Source organism: Mixophyes fleayi, chromosome 7 (assembly GCF_038048845.1).
Source record: "Mixophyes fleayi isolate aMixFle1 chromosome 7, aMixFle1.hap1, whole genome shotgun sequence".
Classification (NCBI taxonomy): domain Eukaryota; kingdom Metazoa; phylum Chordata; class Amphibia; order Anura; family Limnodynastidae; genus Mixophyes; species Mixophyes fleayi.
This window is the reverse complement of record NC_134408.1, coordinates 129,164,091-129,182,070: the sequence shown is the minus strand read 5'-3', so window position 1 is coordinate 129,182,070 and position 17,980 is coordinate 129,164,091. Positions and strand designations below refer to the sequence as shown.

General features: G+C 39.5%; 1 protein-coding gene across 1 annotated transcript in view; it reads left to right on the top strand.

Moving 5' to 3' along the window:
* CSRNP3 (cysteine and serine rich nuclear protein 3) overlaps window positions 1-17,980 on the top strand; it is a 104,913-nt gene continuing 86,933 nt past the window's right edge. Inside the window, exon 1 of the mRNA XM_075180729.1 lies at window positions 1-166. The gene's annotated coding sequence lies outside the window, so the exon portion shown is untranslated. The remainder of the gene's footprint in view (window positions 167-17,980) is intronic.

Genomic DNA, 17,980 nt, shown 5'->3' with positions numbered 1-17,980 from the left:
ATGCTTTGTGTATAGTGCAGATCTGATGCAGAATACACAGTGTTCTGTGCAGAATGCTGTGTCTAAGCTAAGACAACACTAAGCAATTGGTATCATCCTTGAAAATACATCACTTTATGTCACGCTAACCAGTACCCTGGTGTTGTTACTAAAGGATCTGGTCTAAGTAAGTAGTTTTTTCTTTATTTCTTTTACAGCAGTGCTTTGTGTAGCATCAATTTGATCTATTGTACTTGCAGTGATTATTATTTTTATTATTATCATTTTGTTACTTTAGGGCAGAGGTTAGTAAATTGTATATAAAGAATGTTTTGTTTAAAAATGTAAATATTTACCTACGACTATAGTCACCGTACTATATCTTTTGGCAGAATTGTTCTAGGTTTATGGCACAACATAATAATATTAATAATAATAATTAATAATACAAATATTGACATGTTTCTTGATAAATCAGGCATTAAATAAAAGTTTGTTGTTTTTTTATTTGAGATTAAATTGTCCAAACAATTTTTGCCACCATTTATACAATGTAACATAGAATATATCACAGCAGCTTCAATTTACAATGGTGATTACTGGATTTGACTTGACCATGATTATTTAATAAAGCATATATAGTTCAAAATGCTATTTTGTATTGCCGTTATAATGAATATAGTCTTTCCACTTGAATTAGCAAAAAAGAACTATGGAGTTGTATACAGATGTAATACAATCCCACTTTTATTATTTCTAAAACTATGTGCAATCAAATTTATCGACATAGCCTGTTGTATTTAAATTTGTATTTTTGCAAAATATATATTTTAAATTTATATCTTAATAATGTTAGCATTCACAGAAATTAGGGGTTATTTGTATTTTTAATGGTAAGCTTGATACAATATCGGTCTATGGTAGGACTACTCACCCTCTTACTTGGTGAAATATAATACAGAAACGCAAGGGGAAATCTCAAAACCTCCCTATATAATAATAGCATTAAATAATGTATTTAATTATTTTACAGAGTATTGGATGCACAAATTGGGTCACAACAAAGCTGACCATAAAAGGCTGATATATTTTGTGACCACAGGTTTTTTTAGAAATAGAATTCTCTAAATTATTTTTATAATAGTGTGCAGCAAACATAACATTGCAGTAATTTTCCTACCTGACAATAATCTTCATAAACATAGCGAGCGAGAGAGAGAATAAGAGAGAGTATCTAATAAGAAATGTGTTATCACAGTGTACTGTGGAAGAAATTTGAACATGGTATTGCTACAAAGAAATGTTTTTAATGAATCACTGTCACTGTGTCACCTGTTAAAGACTTGTCATCTATGACTGTAAATAAATACATCTGGAGCTTCTGATTGGTCCCCAGAGCTGCTGTGACATCACAGCACCTGATCACAGCCAATGAAATTCATATATTCAATTGGCTTATCTTAAACCAGGGAGCAAAGATTACTCAATAGGCATGAAACTATTCTTTGCTTAAACAGCAAATGCTGCATCTATGACAAATTAGAAACGCAAAACTTTAATTATACATTGAAGAACAATTTCAAAGCAAGATCGTTAAAGGAGATCCGTTAGGTCTATCATGTTGAAAATACCCATTCCCCTACAATTCAATAACTAAACTGCTTATCAATCTAAATGTACAGTGTCAGACTGTTGACATAATAGACAGATGCATGAATATTTATGAAGTACTCAATGCTTAGTGTCATCACATCCAATTCTGGTCTGGTCTGAGACACTGTGGAGTAGACTTATAGAGGAGATCAGCCCCAAGGTAAATCTCCTGTCTAGTTCATGCAGGTTACACCTCCAAAATGGAGCCTTAGAAAAATGTTAGGATATATTTTGTTTTTCCATTGTATTTGTGAGATGTAAATTTAGGATGAATGTATACAAATATTTTTGATATAAGATGAACACTGGTTTCTATGAAGGTGTTAGTAAGTCAGTTTTCTCACAGTTCAGTAGAGTTGACATTGTTTCTCTTCTCTTCCTATATTTACCTTCTCCCAGAGCACATCTGTAAACTAGCTTGAACGCAAAGGCAGGTGACATGGTGTATGAGTGATGTCATTGGTGGGGAGGGAAGGTGGGGTTGACATCATTGGTGATGGGGTCAGTCCAGAAAGGACTGATAAAATGAGCAGGCACATGTCCAAACATTTGCACACATAGGGGTATATTTACTAAACTGCGGGTTTGAAAAAGTGGAGATGTTGCCTATAGCAACCAATCAGATTCTAGCTGTCATTTATTTAGTGCACTCTACAAAATGACAGCTAGAATCTGATTGGTTGCTATAGGCAGCATCTCCACTTTTTCAAACCCACAGTTTAGTAAATATACCCTATAGTATGATAAATCATATACCACTAAGGGGTCTATTTATTAATATGTGGTGATATGGCTGATTTTCTACCTCCACTTATCCGCTGTGGGTCACAATAGAAAATCACCTATCACCATAAATTATTAATGATACTCAGTCGCTTCAGCAATACTGGCCCACATTGGTAAGAGTTAACTTAGTGCTTCTTCTGGCCAGTCTGTGAGAATATGGGCATCCGTGACCCGGTTAGCCGCTTAACGCATGCGCATGAAAGACCGGACTTGACTTTTCAATTCCACAAATTTATTTATTTTTAATAAATAAATAAATAGTAGAAACTCATTGTTATTTCTAACCATTAAAAAAAATATTTTATTCTAAAAATAAAGCATTTTTCATTGTTTTCTTCAGATATCTCCATTCTGAATGGGCGAACCTCAGTAAATTTTAGGGCCCCTTGATATATAGGGTGAAGCCCTAACTCCACGAAAACACCCTTTTGGCTTTTTGCCCTATAATAAATAGACCCTTATGACCTGCATACATTCCTCTGTATAATGAAGCAATTATATTTTATGAGGCTACAGTGCCTTTGAGAGCCTACTGCTTTCTCTATGCTTGCTGGATTCATGCAAAAGCATAAATTCTACATTATGATGGATATGATGAGTGTAGATTTCTATAGAATAATGAACAATTGGCAGAATTTCCCGGTAACTATAGATATTTTATCACAATCACTTGTTTATTCATTCATTTACAATATAGGCAGACAGAAGACTAAAGAATACAAGTCTCAGTAGATTCAGAACATGTATGGTTAAAAGAGGATTGTAAAAAAAAAAGAGATCCCTATGGCCAGTGGCATATGCGCTTTCTTATCATCAAGGGCCCCGCTACACCGCATGTTCTGTACCAATGGTAGTTCCGCCACTGCTATAGATGATAGTTACTCCACTGTGTACCAGGAATTCTGCCTTTTCATGGCCTGTAATGTGCAGACAAAGACTATGAAAGCTCAGCGTTCAATACACAGGCGCACAAAACAGCAGTGAAATGTTCCTCTACACTTTGCATTGACACACAAGATGGTCACATGGTCGTCAGTGAGTACCGAAGCAGGTTGTCATAGCAACATACATCTCTCCTAACAAAGATATAAGGGGGGTAGATTGTCATACTGTATCAGTTATGGAAAAAACATGTAAACGGACTAATTGTACAGGCATCAATAATCATAAAGCATTTGCTAACTTTATTTCCTCATGAAAAAAAAACATAGGCGTCTACATCTATAAATCTATCAATGCTGTATAATTAGAGAAGGTTATTCTGGTATATCAGCTTCTGCACAGTACTTCTTGCAATCAGTGTCTTCACAAGAGCTTTCAATTGAATTCCATCAACACAGACACACACACATATATATATATCTTCTTAAACGCTATAAGATTAGCTATAATCACCAGGTGGGCCGGCCTGTTTAAGTCCCAGGCCAAACTATCGCTGAAAATGCGGTCCTACCGACAGTTGCTGGGGTACTCACTAAAACATACAAGTCTACAGTGGTACTGCTATGTTTTCTAATAGCCCTTGCCAGGGCCGGACTGGGACTAAAAATCAGCCCTGGCATTTGAAGCATACAGGCCCACCTCTGTTGGTGACGCTGCGCAGCGGCGATGGCGCAAAGGGCGTGGCCACATTATGTTGGAGGCGTGGTCGACATGGGGCATTGATATATACATTATAATAAAACATTACATTTATCAGGCCCTCCCCACCCACATCACGCCACCCCCACCCCAGAAACACATTACAACACCCTAGTCCACTGTACTTATCTACGCTTCTGACACTCATCAGGATGAGAACTTCCTGTAGAGTGAGCAGGGAAGCTCTGAGTCTCACAAGATTAATAAATCTCATGAGAGTTAGAGCTCCTCGGCTTGCTCTGCAGGCTGTGTCCTGTCCGGGGACTGGGAGCAACTATCAGATTCCTCCTACTAACCAGAGCTGGATTAAGGCTTGGGGGGAAAGGGGGGGGGTCCTAGGCACTTAAGACAGGGGGGGCTCCTATATGTAATATGGTTACTAGACACATTTTCAACAAATACACACGCAATACCGTGAGCACTACTGTTAGGTGCACACAGTTCTGCCTTCACAAGCAGTACAATGTGAAGCAGGACATACCTCCCAACTGTCCTTGCAGTCATACCAAATCCTGACTAAGCGATACAGTCACCCACTAAATTCAGGACAGTTGGCAGACTGTCCTGCTCTCTCCTACCTGACTTGTGGCTGCTGGTGTCTTTAGATCAGTTGCTGCTTGTCTGGATCCTGGAATATTGGGGGCCCTATTTGGAAAAAAAAGGGTACATGAAATTTAGAAAACTCCAAGCAGCACCGCTGTTAAATCAATATAGCACCCACGTTTTAAAATTAGGCCTCACTACAGCCCCAACATCAAAATAATAGTATTCACATTTAATAAATAAACATATTACCCTCCCTGCAAACAGCCCCTTCATCACCACCATACTGTGCCCCCTTATGATCACACTGCGCCCTCCATGCTACTTTTACCCCCTTCATCACATTCTGCCATGCTGCTTTTGCCCCTCTTCATCCTCCTGTGCCTTTTATCTCCCCCCTTTCTTCATCACCCAGTCCCTTTTACCCCCCCCCCTTTCTTCATTCCTCTGTGGCTTTTCTCCCTTATTTCCCCTGTGGCTTTTCTCCCTTTATTCACCTGTGCCTTTTCTCCCCTGTGGCTTTTGTCCCTTTATCCCCTGTGGCTTTTGTCCCTTTATTCCCCTGTGGCTTTTGTCCCTTTATTCCCCTGTGGCTTTTGTCCCTTTATTCCCCTGTGGCTTTTCTCCTTTTATTCACCTTTGGCTTTTCTCCTTTTATTCCCCTGTGGCTTTTCTCCTTTTATTCCCCTGTGGCTTTTCTCCTTTTATTCCCCTGTGGCTTTTCTCCCTGTGGCTTTTCTCCCTTTATTTTCTGTGGCTTTTCTCCTTTTATTCCCTTGTGGCTTTTCTCCCTGTATTTCCCTGTGGCTTTTCTCCCTTTATTCCCCTGTGGCTTTTGTCCCTTTATTCCCCTGTGGCTTTTGTCCCTTTATTCCCCTGTGGCTTTTGTCCCTTTATTCCCCTGTGGCTTTTCTCCTTTTATTCACCTTTGGCTTTTCTCCTTTTATTCCCCTGTGGCTTTTCTCCTTTTATTCCCCTGTGGCTTTTCTCCTTTTATTCCCCTGTGGCTTTTCTCCCTGTGGCTTTTCTCCCTTTATTCCCCTGTGGCTTTTCTCCTTTTATTCCCCTGTGGCTTTTCTCCCTGTATTTCCCTGTGGCTTTTCTCCCTTTATTCCCCTGTGGCTTTTCTCCTTTTATTCCCCTGTGGCTTTTCTCCCTGTATTTCCCTGTGGCTTTTCTCCCTTTATTCCCCTGTGGCTTTTCTCCTTTTATTCCCCTGTTTTTTTTCCCCTTTATTCCCCTGTGGCTTTTGTCCGTTTATTCCCCTGTGGCTTTTCTCCTTTTATTCACCTGTGGCTTTTCTCCCTTTATTCCCCTGTGGCTTTTCTCCCTTTATTCCCCTGTGGCTTTTCTCCCTGTATTCCTGTGTGATCTTTCTCCCTGTATTCCTGTGTGCCTCTCTTCGCTTCTACTCTCTTTTACTTACCTCTGTATTTCTTCTCTTTTCTGTCTTCTCTCCTTTCTTCTTTCTTCCGGGCGCCGCTCCTCACTGAATGACGGGCGTGACGTGATGACGTCACACCCGACATTCAGTGCAAACAAAAGAGGGGGGGAGGGTGGACGCCAGTGCCGCGATCATGTGAGTATTTGTATACTCACATGATCGCGGCGCCGGAGCCGCCCGCCCCCCTCCTTTGCTAATAGAAAAAGAAAAGACTTTGAAAAAAAATAAAAAAATTTAAGTGAGTGCGGGGGGGCTGCGGCGCCGCGAACATGTGAGTATACAAATACTCACATGACCGCTGCGCAGGGTACTGGACCGGCCCACACAGCCATCGGCCCTTCTGGCAAATGCCAGAAGTGCCAGATGGCCAGTCCGTCCCTGGCCCTTGCTAAACTGGTGGTGAATATCCGGCCAAGCTGTTAATAGTGTTCTGGCCAAGCTGTTATTAGTTTATTGCTGAACTGTAGCAATCTCCAACCCAGCTGTTATTGCTCTGTAAATTCTTCATGTCCCTGGGCCACTCGGCCAATAGTCTCTCTGTCAGTATGGTAGGGATCTAAATTCCAGTCTCCATACTCCAGTAGGCTCACCAGGCAGAGAGATCGACAAGCTTCTTCGATGGAGTAATGATGATGGAACTTGAGGTTTAAGCACATCTTGCATCAATATATTAATCATCCAACAGAGCTGGTAGAAGCCAAACTCAAGCTCTTCCCAAACTGGAACAGCGGGAGATTCTTGCAGGCTTATTTTTAAGTAGTTCAAATATTCCCACATAGGGATCGTTAGCTTTGGCCATGCTACCGTTAGGGATTGGAATGGGGGAAATGATGGAAAACAGCACCACATTGATCTCCTGCCTGCTGGGCTGGTGCTTGTGTGGTCTGTCATGGTCCACGGTGAAAGAGAAGTCCCTTACTCATGGAGATGAGGAGCTTTGGACTCATTGATGAAGAGAGCCTCCTACTTTTAAGCCCTTGCTAACTTCCTGTTCCCAGGATAGGAGTGAACAGGTAGCTGAGTTAGCCGGTATGGTATCCCGTTCCCTGACACTGTCACTCCCATGGGACCCACCTGGGTCTGTTTAAGTACATAAGCTGATTATATAACCATATTACAATGTGTTCATAACATAACCAATATGCATTATTACATAAGAATTTCTCAGATCACACATTTTGGGTACCACTTTGATGGATAGCCGGGCACTACATTGATATAATGACCAAGGTTGTTCCTAATAGCCCCGGCCAAGTGAGGGCATAGATTTTTTTTATTTAGAGTCCCTTACAGCTGCCTTTTTATTACCATAGGAATACACAAGGTAGGGTAACAGAAACCCAGTCAGCTGGCAAAATGGTTGTTTACATACAATGTGGTGGACCGGATAGGAGCAAAATCTGCCCCCCATTACATATACATCCTTAGGGGTAGGAATATTGATAGTCATAAATGCATTTGATGAAAAGGATCTCCTAAATGGGAAATAATCCAGTGACTTTGAATTTGTAAGGGTGGAATCTCTGCAATTATGGTCTTTACTGACGAGGGGCAGATGATGTGTCAGCTGTAATAAGTACCTATATTTATCATAACATATGTCAGGTATATATGTTATTGTTGTACCTTGCATTATGCTGCACATGGTACACTAAGTATACCATTTCTGTTTTAAATCACATTTAAAGAACTAATGCATGCATTGCTACACTAATTTCTTATTACTTTCTTTATTAACACTTATCTATATAGCACATACATATTAAGCCATGCTTGCCCCAGTAGAGCTTACAATCAATACTCCCGACCACTCGGACACAGACACTAGGGGGATTGATTTACCAATTGACTTATCACAATTTGTTTGGAGTGTGGGAGGAAACCGGAGCACCCAGAGGAAACCCTCGCATACACAGGAAGAACATACAAACTTCACACAGATTGGTCCCTGATTGGAATTGAACCCATGACCGCAGGGCTGTGAGACAGCAATACTAGCCACTATGCCACTCCTGCTTATGTAAATCACTCTGTAAAGAAAAATTCAAGTCTGGTCTTATTCCTAAAGCTTATTTTTTGTCATGACTAATTGTTGTTAACAATATGTGATGTGTGATACACTCTAATGTAGGGAACAGTTGTAAATTACCCCTGGTACCTCTGGAAATGATTATGAGACCCATAATTAATGTGATTGTACTGAGTACTTTAATCTCTTAAAGTACAGAATTCTGGTACTCATTCTGTCTGTGGGTTAACAGATATAAATAAGCATTATATATGTTGTAATATCTCCCTACTGTAAATTATATGGATAAGGATATTTGAAGCACCTGAAGTGTTATGGACAATATAAAAACACACCATGAAGCAAAGTGCTTTATAAAGGCCACAGAAAGACAAGGTATCAATAATAATTGAAAGTAGTAGGTGTATAATTCCTTATAATACCCATAATGGCCTAATTAATACTAAAGTGATGACATCAGAACTCATCAATTATAAGCGATGACCTCAGAATTCACTATTTATACAGATGTTATTTACAGAAGCTTATACATATATTAATATCACTTGTCTATTAAATAAACAGAAAATAATATTTATTTCAGCAGCACTGCCATATAATAACCACCTGTGGGGAACAGTTGACAATATAATTGACTTCTTCAAATATATATTTTTGGGTCATGTTATCATGATCCCTGCATCTCTATTGGCTAGAACAACTATCCAGCCTATATCACATTCTCAGCTTTTCCAAAATACATTAAAGCTGTTCAAACTATTTATTTTTTTTTAAAGTGTTCAACAGTTTACTCTATTTATGTAACTAGAATATGTTTTAAAATGTACAGGCATAAATGATTTTCAATCCCATAAACTCTGTTTATGTAAACATATTATTTAAAAAGTATGTTCATTTTCTGACCCCCGGTTTACAAAAGGTGCCTGTAAATTGGTCATTTGTGTGAATGGAATGAATTTGACCTACGACTTCATAAACATCAGTCAGCTTTTAATTGGTCTCATAAGCTGGATAGGCTTCACCTGAATTTTTAATAGCTGAATATGAAAATGATGATAAGTGCCATTTCTTGCAGAGTAACTAACAGGAAAAATAATTATTGATAATGTCACAACGGAGGTCATTTAGGAACAGGGGGAAAAAATGCACTCCATCAAATACAGTTCTATTAGCGCAAATCGCCTTACACGTAGGAAGGGGTAAGCCCACGGTTTTGGAACTGCTCCGGGAAAAGGGGAGCTGTGTCTGATTTTGCGGAACCGTAGGTCCCCCTGGAAATGCGCATAGAGGAACAAGTGCAAGAGTCCCTTTATAGCTCAAAGTGCAGCTTACGCTGCGACCCCACATTTTGAACTTTCATAAAAGACCGGCCAAAATACTAATCAGTTTATTTATTAAATATGATTTAATGCTATTATTGCTTGGGGTATTTAAGCCTCCCCAAAAAAACGCAACAGCTGCAGTACCACATTCAACAGGAGATGCAGAGAGATTTTGTTCTGCGTTGCTTTGTAAACAGACAATATAGGAATTATTTACACTTGTAAAAAGTAGTGCGGTGCAGAAGATCTCATTTAGCACAAATGGGCATAAATTAGCACATTTGAGGTTCCTTGGTAATATTATAAATGGGAATGTATGCATTTGTTAACATTGTGCATACTCATGGTACTTAGTGGATTGTGAAATCAATATTTGCAAGGTTAGGAAGGTTAAAACATGTCGTTGGGGCTGTCTTTATTTAATCACTATGCGTTTTCTCTTTTTAGTGTTAGAAGCACATTAATGGAGGTTGTAGGGTGTATGTCTTGTAGTGGCAGAAAGGGGGTGGTTCAGGTGACAGAAGGGGTAGGTACACCCCTAATCAAGTCAATATTTATTTACATGGTACAAGTACCATGTGTACTTTCCATGTGTATAATTTACTACATGCACTATGCATGCTTTGCATAATGGTTTGCAGACATGAAGAATCTAATGCAGACAAATGTTAAGGGATGAGTTTTGGAAATTAAAAAACTAACTGTCTTTATCTATGAAATATCCCCCTAAGCAAGGGGCAAAGCACTGGGTTTGGGCCAAAACATGGGTGACCATGTCATTCACATTGTCAGGCGCCGTCTCCGCACTGACACTTGTTGCAGGAGACAGACGCCTGCACCTTCTCGGCAGCCGCGTCCTGTTGCCTAGCAGCGGGATGCTATCTCCGCTCACCTGTCGGCAGTCAGCAAGTCTGACCGCCAAAATCTCCCTAACCCAATCAGGAGGCACCTTATGGTATATAAAGCAGCCTCTGACACATGTCTAGTGCCAGAGTATTGGTTCACTCCTGCTCCAGCGTTTCCTGAACTTCTAATGCAGTGTTCTTCGGTTCTGACTCAGTTTCCTGTTACTATTCTCCTGTGTTTCATTTTGGTAACTCGCTGCCCGGCTGGTTGGACTATTTGGCTTGACCTGACTTCTCTCTGGATCCTCCCTGTGTACTGCACCGCTCAGTTGGCTCTGACCTGGATTGCCTGACTACGCCTGTCTACTACTGTCGGTACACCGGTCACTGCCTTGGAGAACTGTGACCTGTATACCCTCTGCAGCTAAGTCCAAACCAACGTGCGGGGTCCCTAGTGAATATCGGGTGTACGTTAGACTCCGCGCCTCCCTGTTCAGTTGCGCCAATACCAGCTAGTGACACACATAGATCTTCCTTTTGAAGGCTACAAACTTATGGACTAAGGGCCTGACACATCTTCGGACATCATTCTTGATGCGTGATGTATCTTGCGCTGTGCAAGCTCAGAAATTGACTTTACCCCAGTGAACGCAATTGCATTCAACTCATGTCCACACACAAATGACTGCCTACGACTTGATGGGGGGTGAGAAGGGGAGGACGCACGTATGCAATGTACAGTAAGGGGTGAGGTCGAGCACATGCATATTTCGTCTGATTCAAGCTCTGGGCATCTCTTAGGTACGTTTTCTATTTAGCTGTATCACCTGCACCAGCTATAGTTGTAAATGCAGTCTGCTAGTGATGACTACACATATGCATGCCAGAACATGTGTTTGCAGGCAAGAGAAATTGTAAAAATGCATTTTATGTACAGAAGGCAATAAGAGCATCCTCATTTATGTATTTCATGTAAAAAATGTAAAAAAATAAAATAAAAAAGTACATATATTTTTATGAATGATTGTAGTATTAATAGTTTTATAAAAAAAAAAATATTTACCTGTGTTCTGTTGGCACGGGATATTGTATACAAGTTAACCCGTGCATAATACTCATGCATTCTAGTCAAATCAAGCTACTTAAGGTGTTAAAAAGGTTATTGTCATGCATTTGGGGCTAGGCCAGGCCTCCTCAGGGGAAGAGCGTTACTTCCCGACGTAAGCGCCCTTTTTTAACGTGGTTTTGTCCACATGTCACCACCTCATCATTCTTCTCCATCACCTCATCCTTCATCTTCATCGCCACATCCTTAATCTCCATCGTCTTACTGTCCTAAAACCTCTCGATACACAACGTTTCTGCTAAACACCTTATCGCTGTGCTCAATCAGTCTTCCTTGAAGGGCAGTATTCATAACCTGCACTTTCACATCACTGCTTCTCCGTACTCGTGAAAATGCAACATACAAATGTCCATGACCAAACACAGGCTCTGGTAAATAAATACCCACACGGTCAAGAGTTTGAGCCCTCAACTGGTAAATTTAGCCTTTACTGCCCCTCCCACGGGGGAAGGGGGGATGATGGAAGTTAACTTACTTCACTATTATAATTTTTTTGTCAAATAATGTCAGTATACCAAATTTCAGGTCAATTGGATGAGCCCTTTCTGAGAAAATAGTTTTTTCCACACACACACACACACACTAACACACGCCGCTAGGCTTATATATATTATATATATTAGATATGTGTGTGTATCCTACAGTTTGCTCTGTCTGTCTGCATACAGTAGGTAACGTATACTCCAAGCGTGCTTATACTCAGATTCAAATGTAAAGGTGTCTTGAGGTCCGCTTGTATTTAAATATGGGCGTGCAAGTGATTTTCCCCTTTTTTTTTAATCATGCGTTGCGTTCACATTGCGTTCAAAGATGGCACTAGACTAGACTATTTAATTATAGTTTTAATTATTTTTTTGTACACATCCCTAACTTCTTACTCATTATAGTATACCTAAGTAGATAATTTTGTACAAATAATTTGGGCCCCATTTAAAAATCAGATAAAAACAAAAATAAATTCCCTGGCGCTAAGTAAGGGGACTAAGGACTAATAGGAGAAAGATGCAAGTATGAAGTCATGTATTTCATATATTCATAAATAGTTAATAGAAAATATTCCCACAAACAGTGAAAGCATAAAATCAAACACAAACACAGAGAAAATGAGGAAAAATAAAAATAAAAAATAATAAAAAAGTAATCTGCAGACAAAAATAAAAAACTCAAAACTGATAAAAATCAAAACATTGATCCATGAAAAAATTTATATATCCTTAAAAAGTATATATGCATGCATTTCTTTTCTGTGTCCCCATTTAAAAATGTTTTGAAGAAACCCTGGTATACGTTATCATGGAAGTCTTGTGCTTGATCCTAGTTATGTACCAAATAATCAAACATGTCTTCAAAACTAATGGGATTTTCAACTTCAATAAATTCGGTGCAGCATTTTTTTCTCAGTTGTGCCAAGGATATCTAGTTCTATAAATGTAATTCCATAGGTTTATTTATTTATTTTGCAAAATAATTGGTTAGATGCGTCCAGATTATGTCACTTGATTTGCTTCAAGAATCTGCTTCCTAGCGTTCCACTGCTAGCGTAAATAATACAATAAGCAACATTGTGCAAGATGTAAGAATGGTTGTTACTGATTAAACACCACCTACATAACACAAAAACATTGTTACATAAATTATGTATTCCTCTTGCGTATGTTATTTTACTATGACAGGTACATACACAGTTACAATATGTTATTTTATTTCCTTACCCATTTTTGTTACACAGTTATTAAATCCCATTCAAATGTAAATAGGAGCGACATTTCCATACTTCTGTTGTACAATTCCACTGAAATTGGAAGGTAATATGAAGTGACGTTTTCATGGGCATATTGTGTGTGCGTTCCCCTTTGTCTGAGCATTACATGTTCAAGCTGTCGGAAAGCATCAATCTGTTATATTTGTAACTGGAGGTCTGAAGCCATACAGAGTTTTAAAGTGCATTAGCTTCAGGTACTCTACATGTGCTGCTTATGGGAAGAAGCCAGGTGCCCTGTCCAGTTAGAATGGATTACTATAAAAGCTATTAGACTGATCGTAGCAGTTGGGGATTTTCTTTACAGAATGAGGCTTGAAATTGTCGCTTTTCAGGGTTAAGTGTTCTTAATGTACAATATATATATATATATATATATATATATATATATATATATATTAGAGATACTCACTGGTTTTGGTTTTGGATCTGGATTAGCTTCGTGTTTTGGTTTTGGTTTTGTATTTTTTTAGCAAAATTTTGTTAGTTTTTTGATCCTACATTATTAATAACCTCAATAACACTAATTGCAAGTCATTTGCAGTCAATGTTGACCACCTCACAGGTCACATTATTATTTTCATACACTTTCGGACAAATACTACAGCGACCTGGCTGGATGCTAAGCGACAGAGCAATAACACAAACACACAGCAGTTCCTAGAATATCTAGGACACATTGGCACACAGCAGTGGCAGAAAAAGAAAAGTCAGAAGAAAAGCCTGCAAGGCCTAGTATTTGTATTTCAGCAATGACATTTAGCAATGGAGCAGTAGAGCTCTTCTCTTTAGGTGTATATAACACCGTACACTTTTTTGTGCAAATTTAGAAGAAAAGCCTGCAAAGACTAGTAGTTGTATTTCTGCAATGAGAATTACCAATGGAGCTCTCCTTTCTGTGTGTTACCTATATAACACACAGTAGAATTGGATTGCAGAATTAAATCAACCCTGTAAGCACTATTATTTGTATTTTTCTGCAATGACATTTAACACTGGAGCTTTGGTGCTCTTCTGAATGTCACTGATTACTTTGTTTAACACTGCTACCACCCTCGACTTTCAATTCTCTAACTTTGCCTGCCCAACTGCTCTACACTCCATGCTACCCCTTCTGTGTCCCTCTCTCAAATGGCGCTAGATCGCTGTGGAGGGCGGTATTTATAGATTCCAAAACTCGCGAGATCTGAGGACGTCACGATGACGTTTTGCCTCGTTTTTGATTCCGAAAAAGCGGGAAAGTACCGAGCTCAGTTCTCGGATCCCCTTAGTTCAGGCGTGTTCGGTTTCCAAGGAACCGAGCCTGAGCATCTCTAATATATATATATATATATATATATATATATATACACCACCTGTGTGAGAGAACTGGCAAGATAATACATTGTCCTCATTTTCTATGTAGTGGCTAATATAGTTGTGTTTAACTAAGAATGGAATGTTTAGGTTAGTTAGTGTTGCAAAAGGTACACTTACAGCACCTTGTAAGATTTATTTTAGTTTGCAACAAGACTTCATCATGTTTTTCTCAAATTGTTAAGACTGAGCAGTATGTTCACAGTATATAAGAACATTTTGCCCTTTATTTTATATATTTCCTTATTCAATTATTTTTAAGCATATTGGATATTTACACCATCGTCTATATATATATATATATATATATATATATATATATATATACGCTAATACTCTGGTACCCTGACACACACACAAACACACACAGATATATATATATATATATATATATATATATATTCGTGTGTGTGTCAGGGTACTAGAGTGTTAGCATAACAGCGGCCCATTAAGGAACCCTGGCACCTCAGGGTTTATTGGACCACAAAGGCAAAGAGAGCGAACAAACACCTTCTGTAATAGAGATACAAATATCCATAAACAGTTAAAACAACACCCAAGTGGTCACCAAACTCCAAACATCACCCAACAGTATTCCAATGCCCATTAACCCTTAACCGTTATAAAATAAATGGGTATAATCCTTATTCAGTTCAAGTTGTGAAGAGACAGCTTTCGGGCCAAGCTGTATTTCTCTAGTGGTCCAGATGCAGTTGCCATGTTGTTAGTTTAATACAATATATTATAGGTATTCTCTATACCTGGACCGCTTTGAATGTCTATGGGAAAGCCAGCCAGAGTGGCGCTGATACAGTTTCTATGGTGATCCAATGATAATATACCAGCATGTAGGGTGTACCAGGAGTCCGGCCAGAATGTTTAGTCTTATCTCCTCAATGTTACAGCAAAGTCTGTAGCAGCAGCTTTGACAATGCACGGCCACACTGCTAAGTCCTATTCCCCATAGTGTAAACGTGTTCCGGTAAAGTTGTAGCTTCTATACACATTAATGGCAACTCCTGGCTGCGATCTGCTGATCTTGTGGATCTGCTGATGCTCTCTAGCAAGGTGGTAGTGACCAGCACTCCAGTCACCCTACTCCAGTAGGCACACCAGGTGTCACAGATCCATGAGCAGCTCGCAATGTAGCAGAGTTTTCTCCAGACAAGACATTCTAATGAAGATGCAACTGAGACACAGGATTGTAAGCAGGAACCAAAATTGAGCTGATAGGAGAGAGAAGTCCAACATCAGACTCAGTGGAACCTCAAACACACCTTGAGTCTCACATACAGGCCACGTACAGCTTTTCCACGATGGAAATCCTACCCTACAGAGTTATCCCAAGTTCAGCTTGAATGCCACTGCCTCTCAAGTAATTAGAGGATGGAAATGGGAGGGGAGAACTGTCATCCCCTCGTGGTTTCCCTCTTGCTGTTTTGGAGTCCAGGAGTCTGGTGCAATCCCAGGAAGAACAATAGCTGATGTTGATAAACTTAATACTGGTTAAGTAAGTGAACGTTGAAGGGGCTTTAGATGGTCTAGAATTCCAGTTCATCCCACCGGTTGTAAAATTGGCAGGAAATAGTTCATCTGTGGGGAAGAAATGAGATCTAAGTGATTTTTATTGTTGGTGCTAGGTTTCAATATCTCAGAACCTGCTGATCTCCTGAGATTTTCACGCACAACAGTCTCTAAAGTTTACAGAGAATGGTGCACAAAACGCATTATTGATACAGGAGGTCAGAGGAGATTGGCCAGTCTGGTTCAAGCTTGCAGGAAGGTGACATTAACTCAAATAACTATGTGTTACAACAGTGGTATGTAGAAGAGCATCTCTAAATGCATAGAACATAGAAACTTGAAGTGGATGGGCTGCAGCAGCAGAAGACCACACTGCAGCAGGATAATGCGTCATGTCACAAAGCACACGTCACCTCAAGCTAGTTCCACGACCGTGACAGTGAGTTCAGTGTACCCCATTGGCCTCCACAGTCACCAGATCTACAATCCAATAGAGAATCAAAATAATTAAATGTTTCCATATAAAAGATTATTGTGCCTTTATAATGTAAAATGGATACTACATTACACATATCAACGTCAACCCTACAATGGGTCCTGTCACTTTACACTAATGCCGATGGCTATCTCTTGTGTTTGACTTCTCATTCTATGCTAGAGAGAGCACATAAGATAAATGATTAATATGTCAAATAAAGAACTTAAACATGATATTACTTAGGTTACACCAGCTCCTTTCTAGAATAAACCATGCAAAATACTATAGGGGCATTTATGAAAAACTCTTCCACAGGTAAATATGTAGAAAACATGGTGTTGTCCATAGCAACCAATTCAATTTTTTTTTTCTAAATTGCTCGAGATGAATGAATGAATCTGGCTAACAGCTCCATTTTGCATAATTACCTGTGGAAACGTTTTCATAAATGACCCCATATGTAATGTCGTAATTTTGTAGCTTTAATAACTATTATTGTTGTAGCTTTATCATAGAGACCATTTCATTAATCATTATTACTGGAAGTAAATGAATTCCTTAAATACATTTACAAATACACAATTTGTGTTCAAAGTTCTCACTTAAGCCAACTTTATATCTCCACTCTGGGAGATCCTGGAGGAAAGGTGACGTGTGAGGAAGGAACTGGGGGGGTCGCGGCGAATCATGTAAATTTCACCCCGCAAAATAATGACGGAAAAGAGGGCGCAGGGTCAAAATTACTTGAATCACGGCGAAACGCGTCATGTTGGCTTCCACCCATTAGGAAGTGTTCAGGATGCGGGAGAGTGGCCTGCTCTCCCGGGAATCCAGGAGACCTACCTGGAATTTGGGAGCCTCCCGGACATACCGGGAGAGTGGGCAAGTATGACTTAAACACACAGTTACAGTAGTGAGGTGAGAAAATGTATTTTTTACAAATATTGGCGCAGCCCACAAAATGACTGCATCCTTTTTGTGTATGAGACAAACACACTTTAAATAGTGACCAAAAGTGTCTTGTTGTTTTCCAAACAACTGTGTGACTGTGAGTTATAGTTCTTTGATCTGATTGTGAGATGCGTTTTATGCCAATGCTTATGCCAATGCTTCATAATTGTCACCTGTCACTAATTTTTGCCCCTGGAAATGTCCCTATTTTACATATTGATGAACTGCACAGTAAAATACCTCCTATTCTGCCTGACAAATCTATTTTTACTTCTTTGGGCTATACAAGTTAATATTTACTTAGAAATAAGCCTTGTATATTCCAATTAAGATGGGGGTTGTTAAACTCCAAGATCCAGGACAGTATTGCACATGACATGCTTAGATGCGGTGGCTCAGCTGCAAATTCTCACTGGAAACTATTCAATGTTGGCAACTGTGCCCTTATTTATTTTGTTGTAATGCAGAGGTACTCAAAGAGCATCACTCCCACTGCTGTGTAACTGCTAGTCCCAGCATGCCTGCAGTTGCATGCTGGAACATG